This window comes from Myotis davidii, unplaced genomic scaffold (genome assembly GCF_000327345.1).
Source record: "Myotis davidii unplaced genomic scaffold, ASM32734v1 scaffold2677, whole genome shotgun sequence".
Lineage (NCBI taxonomy): Eukaryota > Metazoa > Chordata > Mammalia > Chiroptera > Vespertilionidae > Myotis > Myotis davidii.
Window position 1 is genome coordinate 3885 of NW_006288260.1, and position 13525 is coordinate 17409.

The following is a 13525-nucleotide window of genomic DNA, read 5'->3' on the forward strand; positions in this document are numbered from 1 at the left end:
TGATATACTAGAGACCCGGTGCACAAAATTCATGCATGGGTAGGGTCCCTAGGCCTGGCGGCTGATTTGGCCCCGCCCCCCCCTGCCACGCACTCCCTGAACTCTCAAAAGGAAGTGGGCGGCTCATCCACCCAGACTTCCGCTGTCACATAGGAAAGGGGGCTGGCCCCTGCAGGGGTGGGGCTAGATCCCAAATGAAGACCAGGGATTGGCGAGGTGAGGGGTATGCAGAGGAGAAATGCACAGGGATCATGTATTTTTTTCAGTCTAGTGCAGGATTGGCTCGCGGGCCCTGGGAAGGAATGTGTCTCTTTCTCCATTCCCACGGAAGGCAGGCAGAGTGTATTTGTGTGGTGGTGGGGAAGGGGCGTGTATTCTTGGAAGGAATCAGCTATTCCCAGCTCTCCCTTCCTGTCTTGGTTTACACAGCGCATTCATCCACTCGGCCTGTTTTCAGAAGGCATCCATGTGTACACTAATTAATTCGTGGGCCCATTTAAGACCCAGTTAACGTGGCGACGAGAGGACGTAGAGCTGCAAAAGCAAACAGCGAACAAGAGACGCAGGGCCTTGAAAACGTGTATTCAGGGGATGATCAAACAGGGCGCTGATTGGCTGCCTTGCAGAGGAGCAGACTATTGTCTGGAAGGTCACTCAGGAAGCAATTAGGATAAAAGCAAGAGGGGATGAAAATGAGCCTTAGGGCGGTTGCCATGGAGATGGAGAGGCAGAAAGGCATTTTAGGGTGACGATGGACAGGCTTTCCAGTCTGATTGGGTGAAAGTGGTAAATGGGGAGAGGGTGGAGTGTAGGTTGGCTCTGAGGTTTCTAGGCTCCCGTCTGCCTGGATACCTGATTGATTTTGCTTCGTTCTTTCTTTCATTCGGTAATCCCAATGTCATTCGGAGCATATTCGGAAGTTACCCACCCAGGTCTTTGCTCACCGTTTCCTCTGTGTGAATTTCCTTTCCTCTCATCTCCAAGTCGCTACATTCCACCTGTCTGCTCACAGGCCCTTCTCTCCCTGCAGCTTTTCTTGGTCTCCGGGTTGCAGGCTCGATCCCCAGTGCAGGAGGTGCAGGAGGCAGCCGATCAATGGTTCTCTCTCATCATTGATGGTTCTCTCTCCCTCTCCCTTCCTCTCTGAAATCAATAAAAATATATTAAAAAATAAAGTGGGATTAATGAAAGCACTGGCCTCCTAGGATTGTGAGAATTAAATGAGATAATAAGTGAAAAGCGCTCAACACACAGGAAGCACAGCCTTTGCGGCTCAAGGTGTTTCAGCAATGAGAAGTAAGTATTTAGGGAAAGCACCGTCTATCTTTCTTTAAAAAAAAAAGTAATGAATTTATTTGGGTGACATTGGTTAATAAAATTATATAGGTTTCAGGTGTACAAGCCTATAATACTACATCATCTGTACACTGCATTGTGTGTCCATCACCCAAAGTCAAGTTTTCCTCTATCATCATTCCCCCCCCCCTCCTTTACCCTCTTCTACCTCCTCCCATGCCCCTTTCCCCTTGGTAATCATCATATTGTCTGTGTCTATGAGTTCCTTTTCTTTTTTTTTTCTTAATACCTTTATCTTTTTCACTTCAAAGTGAGCTGATTAGCCAACTCTGCATTATCACAGGAGTGATGGTACTTCCTAAAATTCACCCTAAGTTTCTCTGGGGTCTTCAGGGTACTGACTCACATCGAGTGGTATCAGGGATAATATGAACAAAAGCTGCCAAATATTATACTCATGAAATCAGCCTGTGAGCTCTTGTGGACCCTAGTTGCATATCACTGGTAGGCTTTAGAGTCCCTCCCCGATTACTCCTGGACATGCCTTTTTCCTTGGGAACTCTAGTCCTTCATGCGTTCTGTTTAAGGGTTGGAATGACTCTGAGAGGGAGGTGAAATATCTGCCTCCTGAAAATAAGTAAGCAATTACATTAAAGCTCTCCAAGCTGTTAACTGAAATAACAGTTATTCGTAACCATTAACAAAAACACTTATTATTAAGCATGTTGTGTTTCTTTATCATATATACTAGATTCAGCTTGTTGTTATTCATAATATCAATAATAAATAACTTCCTTCTGCCATTCTTTTTTATGGTCATAACTTTTTTCTTTATTGATTAAGGTATTACATATGTGTCCTTATCCCCCCATTGCCCTCCTACCTCCACTCATGCCCTCACCCCTCCTATTGTCTGTGTCCATTGGTTAGGCTTATATGAGATCATGTGATATTTATTTTTCTCTGACTGGCTTATTTCGCTTAGCATAATGCTCTCCAGGTCCATCCATGCTGTTGCAAATGGTAAAATTCCTTCTATTTTACCACAGCATAGTATTCCATTGTGTAGATGTACCACAGTTTTCAAATCCACTCATCTGGTGATGGGCATGTAGGCATTTTCCAAATCTTAGCTATTGTAAATTGTGCCCCTATGAACATAGGGCCTTCTGCCATTCTTAATGTGCATTATCTCTAGGTGGTCACACTCATTAGAATGCCCAATGTAAGTATGAGGCATCTCATGTCGTGACAGACATAATAACTGGCTTAATATCAAATCTTTGACAGATGATAGAGCTAGGAGTTGTTTTGGCTCACTTCCCCTGATACCACAGACATTGTTGTTTCTACTCTGGGCCATTAATGTCAGATTTCCCATTACCACCACTCTGACTTACAGGGTTTCCTTTCTATATTTATGCAGCAGGCTCCTTCCTGTCTTTACTCCACTTCCAGTCCCTCCTCGTCCAACATATGGACATAATAAGTTCCTCTTGAGTGGGCCCCCACTCATTGTTTAGTCATATGCTCTTTAGCCTCCATGTGTTTGTGTTTTTCCATTTTTGTTTGTTTGTTTTTCTTGTGGTTCAGGTCTAGTTTCATACCATTGTGATTGTGTCAATCCCGTCTGTCCTGAAATGTTTCTTTTGAGAAATCATCTGACAGTCTTATGGGAACAATCTTGTAGGCAACTAACTGTGTTTCCCTTGCTGCTTTTAAGATTCTCTTTGTCTTTAACCTTTGCCATTTTAAATATGATGTGTCTTGGTGTGGGCCTCTTTAGGTTCACCTTGTTTGGGTCTCTCTACGTTTTCTGGACTTGTGTGACTTTGAACTTCAGCAAGTTAGGGAAATATTCAGCCATTATTTTTTCAAACATGTTCTCAATACCTTGCTCTCTCTCTTCTTCTGGTTCCCCTATGGTGCGGATGTTGCTATGCATCGTCCCAGAGGTCCCTCAGACTTTCCTCATTTAATTTTTTTTCTTTTTGCTGCTCTGATTGGGTGTTTTCTGCTACCTTGTCTTCCAAATTGCTGATTCCATCCTGTGCTTTACCCAATCTGTTATTGATTCCTTCTAGTGTATTCTTTATTTCAGATATTGTATTCTTTATTTCTGACTGTTTCTTTTTTGTGTGTGTGTTTTTTTAATGTTTACTATCTCTCTTTTTTTTTTTTAAGTTCTCACTGAGTTCATCCATTTTTTTCCCTAACTTCCTTGAGCATCCTTATAACCATTGTTTTGAACTCTATCTGGTAGATTGTTGCCTCCATTTCATTTAATTCTTTTTTGAGGAATTGTCCAGTTAATTAATTTGGGGCACTTTTCTTTGTGTCTCCATTTTGGCTTCCTCTCTGTATTTGTTTCTGTGTATTATGTGGATCTGCTATGTCTTGGTTTGGTGGCCATATATAGTAGGTGTCCTGTAGGGCTCAGTAGTCTATCTCCCTGATCACCTGAGCTAGGTGCTGCAGGAATGTATCTTTTGTAGGTTATATGAGCTCTCCTGTTGTAGTTTAGTCTTGATTACTGTTGGCCTGTCTGTGGTTGGGGTTGACCTTCAGGCTGGCTGACTATGAGGATTGACCCTAACCATAGTGCTATGCAAGACCTGACCCCTCTGATGTGGCCTGAAGTCTACCACTTGATGTGTTAGTTCTGGGGCTTCTTGAGAGAGACTCTGGAAGAGACTCTGGTGTAGGTCATTTCAGACACTGCTTGTGACTGGCCCTGGGCTATCTGTCTGGAGCCACAAAGCGATCCACAGTTTGTGGCTCCCTCTGCTAGGCCTTGGTGCCCATGGGAGGGGTCAAGCTGCATATCAAGGCCATCTTCCGCCAGCACTGAACCCAGGTTCAGGCCAGCAAAAGGCCCAAGGCACCCAGAGATTCACATGTCTGTTAGGTTCAGTCACTAAAGGAGCCTCTGGCAGTATTTGAGTATGCTCTCAGTGAGTCACCATGTAGAAGCAGGTGGTGTTTACCAGGTTTATACAGATTCAAACTTGGTGACAGTGGTAGTTCAGCGGCCACTCAGCAAAAGTCTCAGACTGTACCAAGGACAGCCACCACCCTCCTGGAACCCACGGACCTCTCTGATGGGTTGGGCTCTCAGGCAGTCATCAGGGTGAAACCAGCAGAGTTCATCAGGATAAAACAGACCAAGATTTGGCCGTGTAGAGGGAAGGTTATGCACAGGAATGGTGGAGTCTTTCAGGTGTATGAGGGAAAAATGGCCCTTGCCCTAGAGTCATACAACTCAGTCTCTTGTGTGTCTCTGCCACTTTCCTGCCAAGTTTGCCTAGACTTCCTTAAGATCCCCGCATGAAAGTCTATACCTCAGTCCAGGCTGTCTGTAGTCAGCAGACTACTCTGCTAGGCTTGAGCTTGGCAGGGTGGGGCCATAGGGAGTCAGAAGGGTGGGGCTAGTGCATTCCCCAAAGCTGATTCTATACTAAGTGGAGTGCTCAACCCAGGAAAGGAAAGATGGAGTCTGCAGGTGGTGGAGGAGAGGGGCCAAGCAAAGAGACCTTGGTGTTTGTCCCTTCAACACGCTCCCTGAGGCCACACAAGCCAGTCCACTCCAAGCCGCCTTCACGTCACCAGAGAGCAGGGTGAGTGGCTGCAAAAGAAATTTTGTTAGCTGGTCCTTTAAGAGGGTGCCTGTTTCTCTAGCACACTCCTGTCTCTCCCTTCAGACAGAATCCTCACTGAATTTCACAGCAGATATTATGTCACAGATTCAAACTTGGTGACAGTGGTAGTTCTGCCACTGTCAGGGGAACTTGGCATGGGGTGAGATTCCTCGCTCCTCTGGGGGGGACCTTTGCAGTTGAGATATCCCTCCAGATTCTCAACTGCCATATGTGGGTGCAGGGCCAGCCCTTTCAGTATTTCTGCCTTTCCTACCTGTCTCAATATGGTTTCTTCTGTAAAACCTCGATTATAAGACTCTGTTCACCTAATTTTTAATTGGTTATTCAGGCTGATTATTTTATAATTTAGTTGTAATTTGGTCCTGGGAGGAAGTGATTGTAGTTTCCATGTACTCTGCCACCATCTTGGATCCCATAACATTCAAAAATGTTTAGGAGCACATGAACTTGAGTATCAGTGCTCCCTAAACAGATGGACTCCACATGGTTTCACCAACCTTCCCAGAGATAATTACTGTTAATAATTTTCTTTAATTTTTCTCATACTTTTTCCGTACATTTACACACAAAGGTGTTTGTGCACTCACAAAGACTCACTCTCTTTAGATTACGTAATCTCAATGTCACATGACAGGTCTTCAACTCAAACAACTCTGATTAACTGAGGGAAGTGCCGCTAAGTAGATGAGGATTCTATGGCCAGAATGTGATATATATAAAACAAACAAACAAACAAACATATACACAGAAAGAAACTGAAACTGGTGACTCTAGTGAGGAGGAAAATGTGGAAGGGAGTCTGAGCATAGAGCCAAAAGTTAGATCCTGAGACTGTCCCTGGGAGTTCTCACCTTCCCTTTCTTCCACAGGTTTTGTGACAATTTTGGAGTTTTATATTCCTTTGTTCTTCAGCTATGTAGTATGTACTATGCAATCATGATCAGCAATGCTGACAAGTAATAGAGAAAAACAAAGTCACTCAAATTTCCAAAGCTCATTTCAATCTTTCAGTTTTTCCAGACAATATTCCCTGGTTAAAACAATCCTTGTATAGAATTATTTTACTGGATATATAGAATTTTATTTTAAATGTTGACAGACATCCTATTTGGTGAGGAATACTTCATGTCTATTCCACACGAAATGCATACTTTCTGTACAACTATCTTACTTGTTAGGTTAAGTGTCAATAATTGCCCTCACGATATCCTGCAGAAAGAGAAATACTAGAGAAAACAGGCAAAGTGATGGCTCCATGGAGGAGAACACTGGAGTGTTAGGCAGGATATCTGCACCCTTTACTCAGTACATCATCTTTCATAGGTCTCTTTTTCTCCCTGCCTCATCTATAAAGCTGTGTAATACAACCCATCTCTCATTAGTCATGAAAAAAAAGATTTTCACAGCGTCTCCTCTCCTCTGTCATCTCAGGGAAGGCAGTAGTACACAGTGGTTAAAGGCATGGGCTCTGAAAGGAGACTATCTAGGGTCAATCTAAATGCCACCATACACAAGACTGCAAACCTGGAAAGATACTGAATCTTTCTGTGCCTCAGTGGCCTTATCTGTGTAATCGTGCTGAGGATTAAGTGAGTTAATAGGTGTAAGTACTTAGAATAATGTCTGGTTTATGGTACATTTATCTGTATCTAAAAGCCTAAGTGACCAGCCGACCAGTAGCTATGATGCGCACTGACCACAAGGGGGCACATGCTCAATGCAGGAGCAGAAACCACAGGCATGGAAACATGGAACAGACTGATGAATTTCAGAGGGAAGGGAGGAGGGGGGAGGGTGGGAAGAGATTAACCAAAGATCATATATGCATACTAGAGGATTCGTGCATCAGTGGGATCCCTCAGCCTGGCCTGAGCCCTCTCGCAATCCAGGACCCCTCAGGGGATGTTGGAGAGCCAGTTTCAGCCTGATCCCTGCAGGCCGAGGTACCCAACTGGTGCACAAATCTGGGCGTCTAGTAAATAATAATAGCTGTCTCTGGGCTGCTGAGTAGGTGTTCCTTTAAAATGTCTCCAGTTGTAGCCTGGCCCATGTGGCTCAGTGGTTGAGCATCGACCTATGATCCAGGAGGTCAGGGTTCCATTCCCTGTCAAAGCACATGCTCGGGTTGTGGCCTTGATCCCCAGTAGGGGGCGTGCAGGAGGCAGCCAATCAATGATTCTCTCTCATCATTGATGTTTCTCTCTCACTCTCCCTTCCTCTCTAAAATCAATAAAAAGTATTTTTTTTAAAGTGTCTCCAGTTATAGTTAAAATTTCAGCACCATTCTCAGGATTCACCCTCAATATCTAAATTTTCCTGCTGCTCAGCAACTTGCAATATTCTTGTTGACTTCCTATCTCTTCTCCTTCCATAATGTCTAGTCAATAACAAAATAGTAGTAGCAATACAAAGGTTGCCATTTAATGAATACCTACTATTTGTCAGGCACTTTATTCCTTTGGAATTATACGCACTGAACATTTATTATACGCCAGGTGTCAGCCTATTCACTGGGATTTTAAGGGTGAGGTCACAGTCTGTTAGTGGAGACAAAGAATTGAAAAAGCTAAGTGTGACAGGTGCTGATTAAGAGAAATCTGGATGAGGCATATGAGCATGAACCAGGGGAAATCAGCCTAATTAAGTGTGGTCCAGGAAGTTATCTCTGAGTAAATAAGTGGCCTTTATTGAATGTTCAGTAAGAGTGAAGCAGAGGAAAATTCAGAAGGTATTCCATACAAATAGAACAGTATTTTTGAAGACCTGGAAGTTAAAATGGACACAGGAATGTGGGATTTTGATTATTGTAAACAATTATCTCTAGGGGCCATGTTTTTTTAAAAAATAATAGTTTATTGATTTTTATTTTTTAGAGACAGGAAGGTAGAGGGAGAGAGAGAGACACTGATGTGAGAGGAAACAGCAATCGGCTGCCTCTTGCATGCCCCCTACTGGGGATCAAGCCTGCAACCCGGGTATGTACCCTGACAAGGAATTAAAGCAACAACCGTTTGGTGCACAGGAGGACACCCAACCAACTAAGCCACACCAGTCAGGGCAAGGGGCCAAATTTTATTGCCTGTATAGGCATGACCTGAGGATCTCGAGGCACACATAAAATTCTTAGTTCACAATATTACATTCTATAGCTGTATTATAATTTATTTCACCATAACTTTACTGCTGAATATGTAGAGTATTTGTTCACATTTAGAAGTAATGTTGTTGCTGTCATCCTGTCTATACACATGTGTACATATGTCTGTTAGGTCTGATCAAATACTTGAATTGCTTCCCCCTCCCCTGGGAACTGACCTTTAGACCACTTCACAACCGACATTCCCTTTCGCTGAAACCACATTCCACTTGCTAAGACTACATTCCACTTAAGAACATTGTCTTCCCTCTCCTGACTTTCCCAGGATCCAGACCTGCCCAGAAAGTTGCCCGCCCCCCCGAAAAAGCCCATGTAGAATCCTTTAAAACCTCTGACTCCCCATCCCTGGGTGCTAGCGCCGTTTGGGGGCTCAGCCCATCTGATATCCAGATGACCTAATAAATTTATAATCCCTTACCACTTTTGGCCTCATACAGTAGTATCTCCTTTGGATATCCTAACAATTCCCACTTACTTACTTAGAATATATATCCAGTCATGGAATTTCTGGTTTAGATGGTTTTACACATTTAAACTTTGATGTATATATCTAGCATGACTTCCTTAAGTAGTTGTGTCATTTCATAGTATCACCAGTACTGTGTGGAGAGTAAATGCTTTGCCACATCTAACACCAGCCCTAACTAAGCATTGTCAAGTATGCTCCATATCAGCAATCTGATAGGTGAGATGACATATTTCCTTTTGCTACAGTTTTTTTAGATGTAATTGGCATGTAATTTAATAAGTTTTGACATATGTTTACAATTCCATTTCCTCCAAATCCTCGCCAACACTTGTTATTTTAAGGGTTTTTTTGATTGTTATTTATAGCCATGTTAGGGAGTGAAAAGTGTTATCTCATTGTAGTTTTGATCTGCATTTCCTGATTTGTGTTTATTAGACATTTTCCCGGAGACATCATTATCAACAAAGCCCACAGTTTACATTAAGATTCACTCTTAGTGCTGTACATTCTATGAGTGTGAAAAAATGTATAGTGATATATTTCCACCAGCATAGTATTATATAGAATAGTTTTAGTCACCTAAAAATCTTTTGTGCTCTGTTTATTCATTCCTTCTCCTCCCAGCCCCAGGCAACCACTGAACTTTTCAATGTCTCAATAGTTTTGACTTTTTCAGAATGTCATATAGTTGGAATCATAAAATAGGTAGCCTTTTTGGATTGACTTCTTTCATTTATTAATATGCACTTAAGATTCCTCTATGTCTTTCCATGCCTTGATAGCTTATTTTTTTCAGTGCTGAATGATATTCCATTCTCTAGACGTATCACAGTTTATTTATGCATTCACCTACTGAAGGACATCTTGGTTGCTTCCAAGTTCTGTCAATTATGAAAATGCGGCTATAAAAGTCTGTGTGCAGGTTTTTGTGGGGATATAAGTTTTCAACCATTTGGGTAAATACAAAAGTACAATTGCTGGACTGTATGGTAAACGAAAGAGTACTGGTATGTTTAGTTTTGTCATAAACCACCAAACTGTCTTTCAATATGGATATAACCTTTTGCATTCCAACTAGCAAATTAGAGTTTCAGTTATTCCATATCCTTGCCAGCATTTAGTGTATCCTGGATATTGGCCTTTCTAACACGTGTATTGTGGTATCTCATTGTTGTTTTAATTTGCATTTCCTTGATGACATATGATATGGAGCATCTTTCCATATGATTATTTACTATATATTGTCTTTGGTAAAGTGTCTGTAAAGGTTTTTGCCCATTTTTAATAGAAGTTTTTTCTTCTTATTATTGAGTTTTAAGAGTCCTTCATCAGATGTATCTTTTGCAAATACTTTCTCCCAGTCTGTGGCTTGTATTTTTATTCTCTTGATGTTGTCTTTTGCAGAGAAGAAGTTTTAAAAAAAATTTAATGATGTCAGCTTATCGATTAGTTCTTCCATGAATTATGTCTTTGTTGTTGTATCTAAAAAGGCATCATCACCATACCTCTGATAATCTAGGTTTTCTCCGATGTTATCTTCTAGGAGTTTTATAATTTTGCATTTTAAATTTAGGCTCCTGATCCATTTTGAGTTAATTTTTGTGAAGGGTATAAGGTTTGTGTTTAGATATGTTTTTTGCTTGTGGGTGTCTAGTTGTTCCAGTACTATTTGTTGAAAATACTATCTTTCTCCACAGTATAGCCTTTGCTCCTTTGTCAAAGGTCAGTTGGCTATATTTATATTTCTGGGCTCTTGGTTCTAATGCATTGATCTATTTGTCTATTTTTTTGCCAATACCATACTCTTTTGATTATTGTGGCCTTATAATCAGTCTTGACGTTGGGTAGTGTCTGTTCCAACTTTGTTCTGCAAAATTGTGTTTGCTGTTCTGGATCTTTTATTTCTCCATATTAACATTAGAGTCAGTTTGTCAATATCCACAAAATAACTTGTTGGGATTTTTATGGGGATTGCATTGAATCTATAAATCAAGTTGGGAAGAACTGACATCTTGACAATACTGAGTTTTTCTATCCATTATCATGGAAAATCTATACATTGATTTAGTTCTTTAATGTTTTTAACCAGAGTTTGAAGTTTTCCTGATATAGAGATTGTGCATATTTTAAAAAGATTTTTACCTAAGTGTTTACTTTTTTGTAGTAATGTAAATGACATTGTGTTTTTAATTAAAAAGAAAAGTGTATACAAATCTAGAAGGAATAAATAAAACTCTCTTTGCAGTTGACTTGATCATATAGATAGAAAATCTGAAAGAATCAAATATAAAAACAACTGGGACTAATAAGTAACTATAGCAAAGTTGCAGGATGCAAGGTTAATATTCAAAAAGTCAATAAATTCCCAATGTACCATCACTGCTTCAAATATTGCTTCTGTTCCTCTCTTTCTTCTCCTTTTGATATTTCCATTATCCATATGTTACCCCTTTTGCAGTTATCCCACAATCCTTGAATATTCTTTTCTGTGTTTTTTTTTTTTTTGTCTTTTTGTCTTTGCTTTTCAGTTTTGGAAGTTTCTTTTTACATATCCTTAAGGTCAGAGATCCTTTTCTCAATCATGTCCAATATACTAATGAGCCCAATCAAGGCACCTTCCCTTCTGATATAGTGTTTTCTGATCTCAAGCTTCTCTTTTTTATTCTTTCTTAGAATTTCCATCTCTCTGCTTACATCACCTGTTAATACATATTATATATTTTTCATTAGAGTCCTTTGCATATTAATCACAATTATTTTAAATTCACAATTGGGTAATTCCAATATTTGTGCCATATGTGACTGGTATTTATCCTTGTTCAGTCCCTACACACTGTGTTTTTTGCCTTTTTGTATGCCTTTAATTTTTTTTTTGAGAGGTGGACATGATATACTGGGTGAAAGGAACTTTGGTAACTAGGTCTTTAGGAATGTGGTTATAATGTGTGGGGGAATGAGGGGATGAATCTATAGTCCTAAAATTAGGCCTCAGTTTTTGTCCCTAGACTCTGAACTTCATCAGTACTTCTCAGGGTCCCACCCCCCTTTAGGTGGAACAGGATATTTAGAGTAGGCTGGAGTTGGGCATTTCCTTTCCTCTGGTAGGCTAGGCACTCTGATAAAATCCCAGCAAAATAGTTTCTTTAGAGAGAAAGCCTTGTTAAGAAGAAAAGAAAATCTGGTTTATTTTAAAAATGATTACTTTTTCCCTCCTACTGCCAGTGGCAGGAAGATATTTTCTTCTGATAGTCACTGTGAGGATCTAATAGAGTTCCTGAAAGTAAAACTCACAAAAGAGTGGAGGACCCCCCATGACTGGGCTGCCCTGGAGTTTTTAACTCTCAGACATGTCCCAAAAATGATCAATTGCAATTCAGGTTTTCCTACCCGAGTAGTGGTTCCCATAGAGGTTTCTGTGTGTAGGCTCCTGCCCTGGAGAGTTATCATTTTCTAGATCTGCCTGTCTGTCTCTCCAATTTTAGGGGCATAGGTTTTCCCTGTGACTTACTTCACTGATGACTCTAAAAAAACATGGATTTTTCAGTTTGGTCAGACTTTTACTTGTTGTTAGCATGGAGTAGCAATGTCTAAGCTCCTTCCATGCTGGGCAGGCAACCAAAAAATCCCTACATTAGAAATTATTCATCAAATCGTTAAGTCCAGTTAGCTGGAAGATCATTTCCTGATATTTCAAGCAAAGAGGTGGGAATGAGGAGGAAAGAGCATACAGCAGGATATAGTAATAAACTCATGCGGTTCTGGGAAGTAGCAATGATAGGTATGGGGTCAGAAGGAGCAGAGAAGGGTGGAGGAGAAAAAAGGGCGAGGGAGTTATGAGGGACAGTTGGGAATTGGAGACTCTTGGATATGGTTGAGGATAAAGATGACAAAATTAATTAAAGTAGTAAAAAGAAACCTATCATATTGGATCTTATGGGTCTATGCTACTTTTTCTTGCTGAGGTGGATGGTTGAAAAAATACGGGGTAGGATCTGGACCGACAGAATGTTGATGTGTTGCCATGTGTGTGTTTATGTGTATCTGAGTATAGTGAATGTTAGATAGAAGCACTGATAGGAAGTGGGACCTGAAATAGAGGGATGCTTGTATTTCTAGCATCTAACATATTTCCTGGATGCTCAACAAATATTTGTTGAATAAATGCATGAATAACACCGTAGAGCTTTCTGAAAAGAACCTATAATTACAAGTTTAAAAAGTAATTTGACAAAAATAAAAAGCAAACTTCATCTCTTATCTAGGCAAGATCCTTTAATGAAAATGTAAAAATAATCAGCCAGGGATATCTGGGTAGAAGCCAGAATCTTAACCTCTATAGGAATGCATTGTACCAACAATCTTTTTCATCACTAGAGGCCCAGTACACGTGCGTGGGTAGGGTCTCCAGGCCTAGGCTGCAATCTGGGCCATCTTCTGCCCACTCGCCAGTCCCCAGTCCTGCCCCGCGGTCACCTACCCCGGTTCCCTGTGGTTCCCCATTGGCCATCCAATGATCAGAGCCTGTGGGATGTGGGGAAGGACCGAGAGGTGATCAATGTACCTCATAGCGACTGGTTGATCGGTCATTCTGGTCGTTACGCCGTTATGGTTGCTGGCCTTTCATTATATAGGATTCTTTGGGATTAACTCTTAATTTGGTTTAATACCGAAATCATTTATCAAATCCCCTTCTTTCACAACCATCCTTCTACCCCTAACCCTCCTCTTTCCTTTTCACCTTTCTCCTCTCTACCTTCTCTCTTTCCAACTCCCCACTTCTCCCACTTTTCATCTTAATCCCTTCCCTTCCCTTTCTTTCTCTATTCCTCATGGACCTTGATAGAAACAGGGAGAGTGGGCAGAAAAAAATGATGATTTGGAGAAGGAGTTAAAGGGAGACCAGCAACAGGGAGACAGCGAATTTTTCTAAAGCTTCAAGAAGGT

The 13525-nt window shown here is 41.0% G+C and overlaps 1 protein-coding gene across 1 annotated transcript in view; it reads right to left on the reverse strand.

The window, feature by feature from the left end:
* The window catches only part of MAGEH1 (MAGE family member H1), a 6336-nt gene extending 1344 nt beyond the window's left edge, over positions 1-4992 (reverse strand). Inside the window, exons 1-2 of the mRNA XM_006760191.2 lie at positions 4982-4992; positions 4051-4060 (exon numbers count right to left, since the gene is read on the reverse strand). The gene's annotated coding sequence lies outside the window, so the exon portion shown is untranslated. The remainder of the gene's footprint in view (positions 1-4050; positions 4061-4981) is intronic.
* Positions 4993-13525: the final 8533 nt, after the last annotated feature.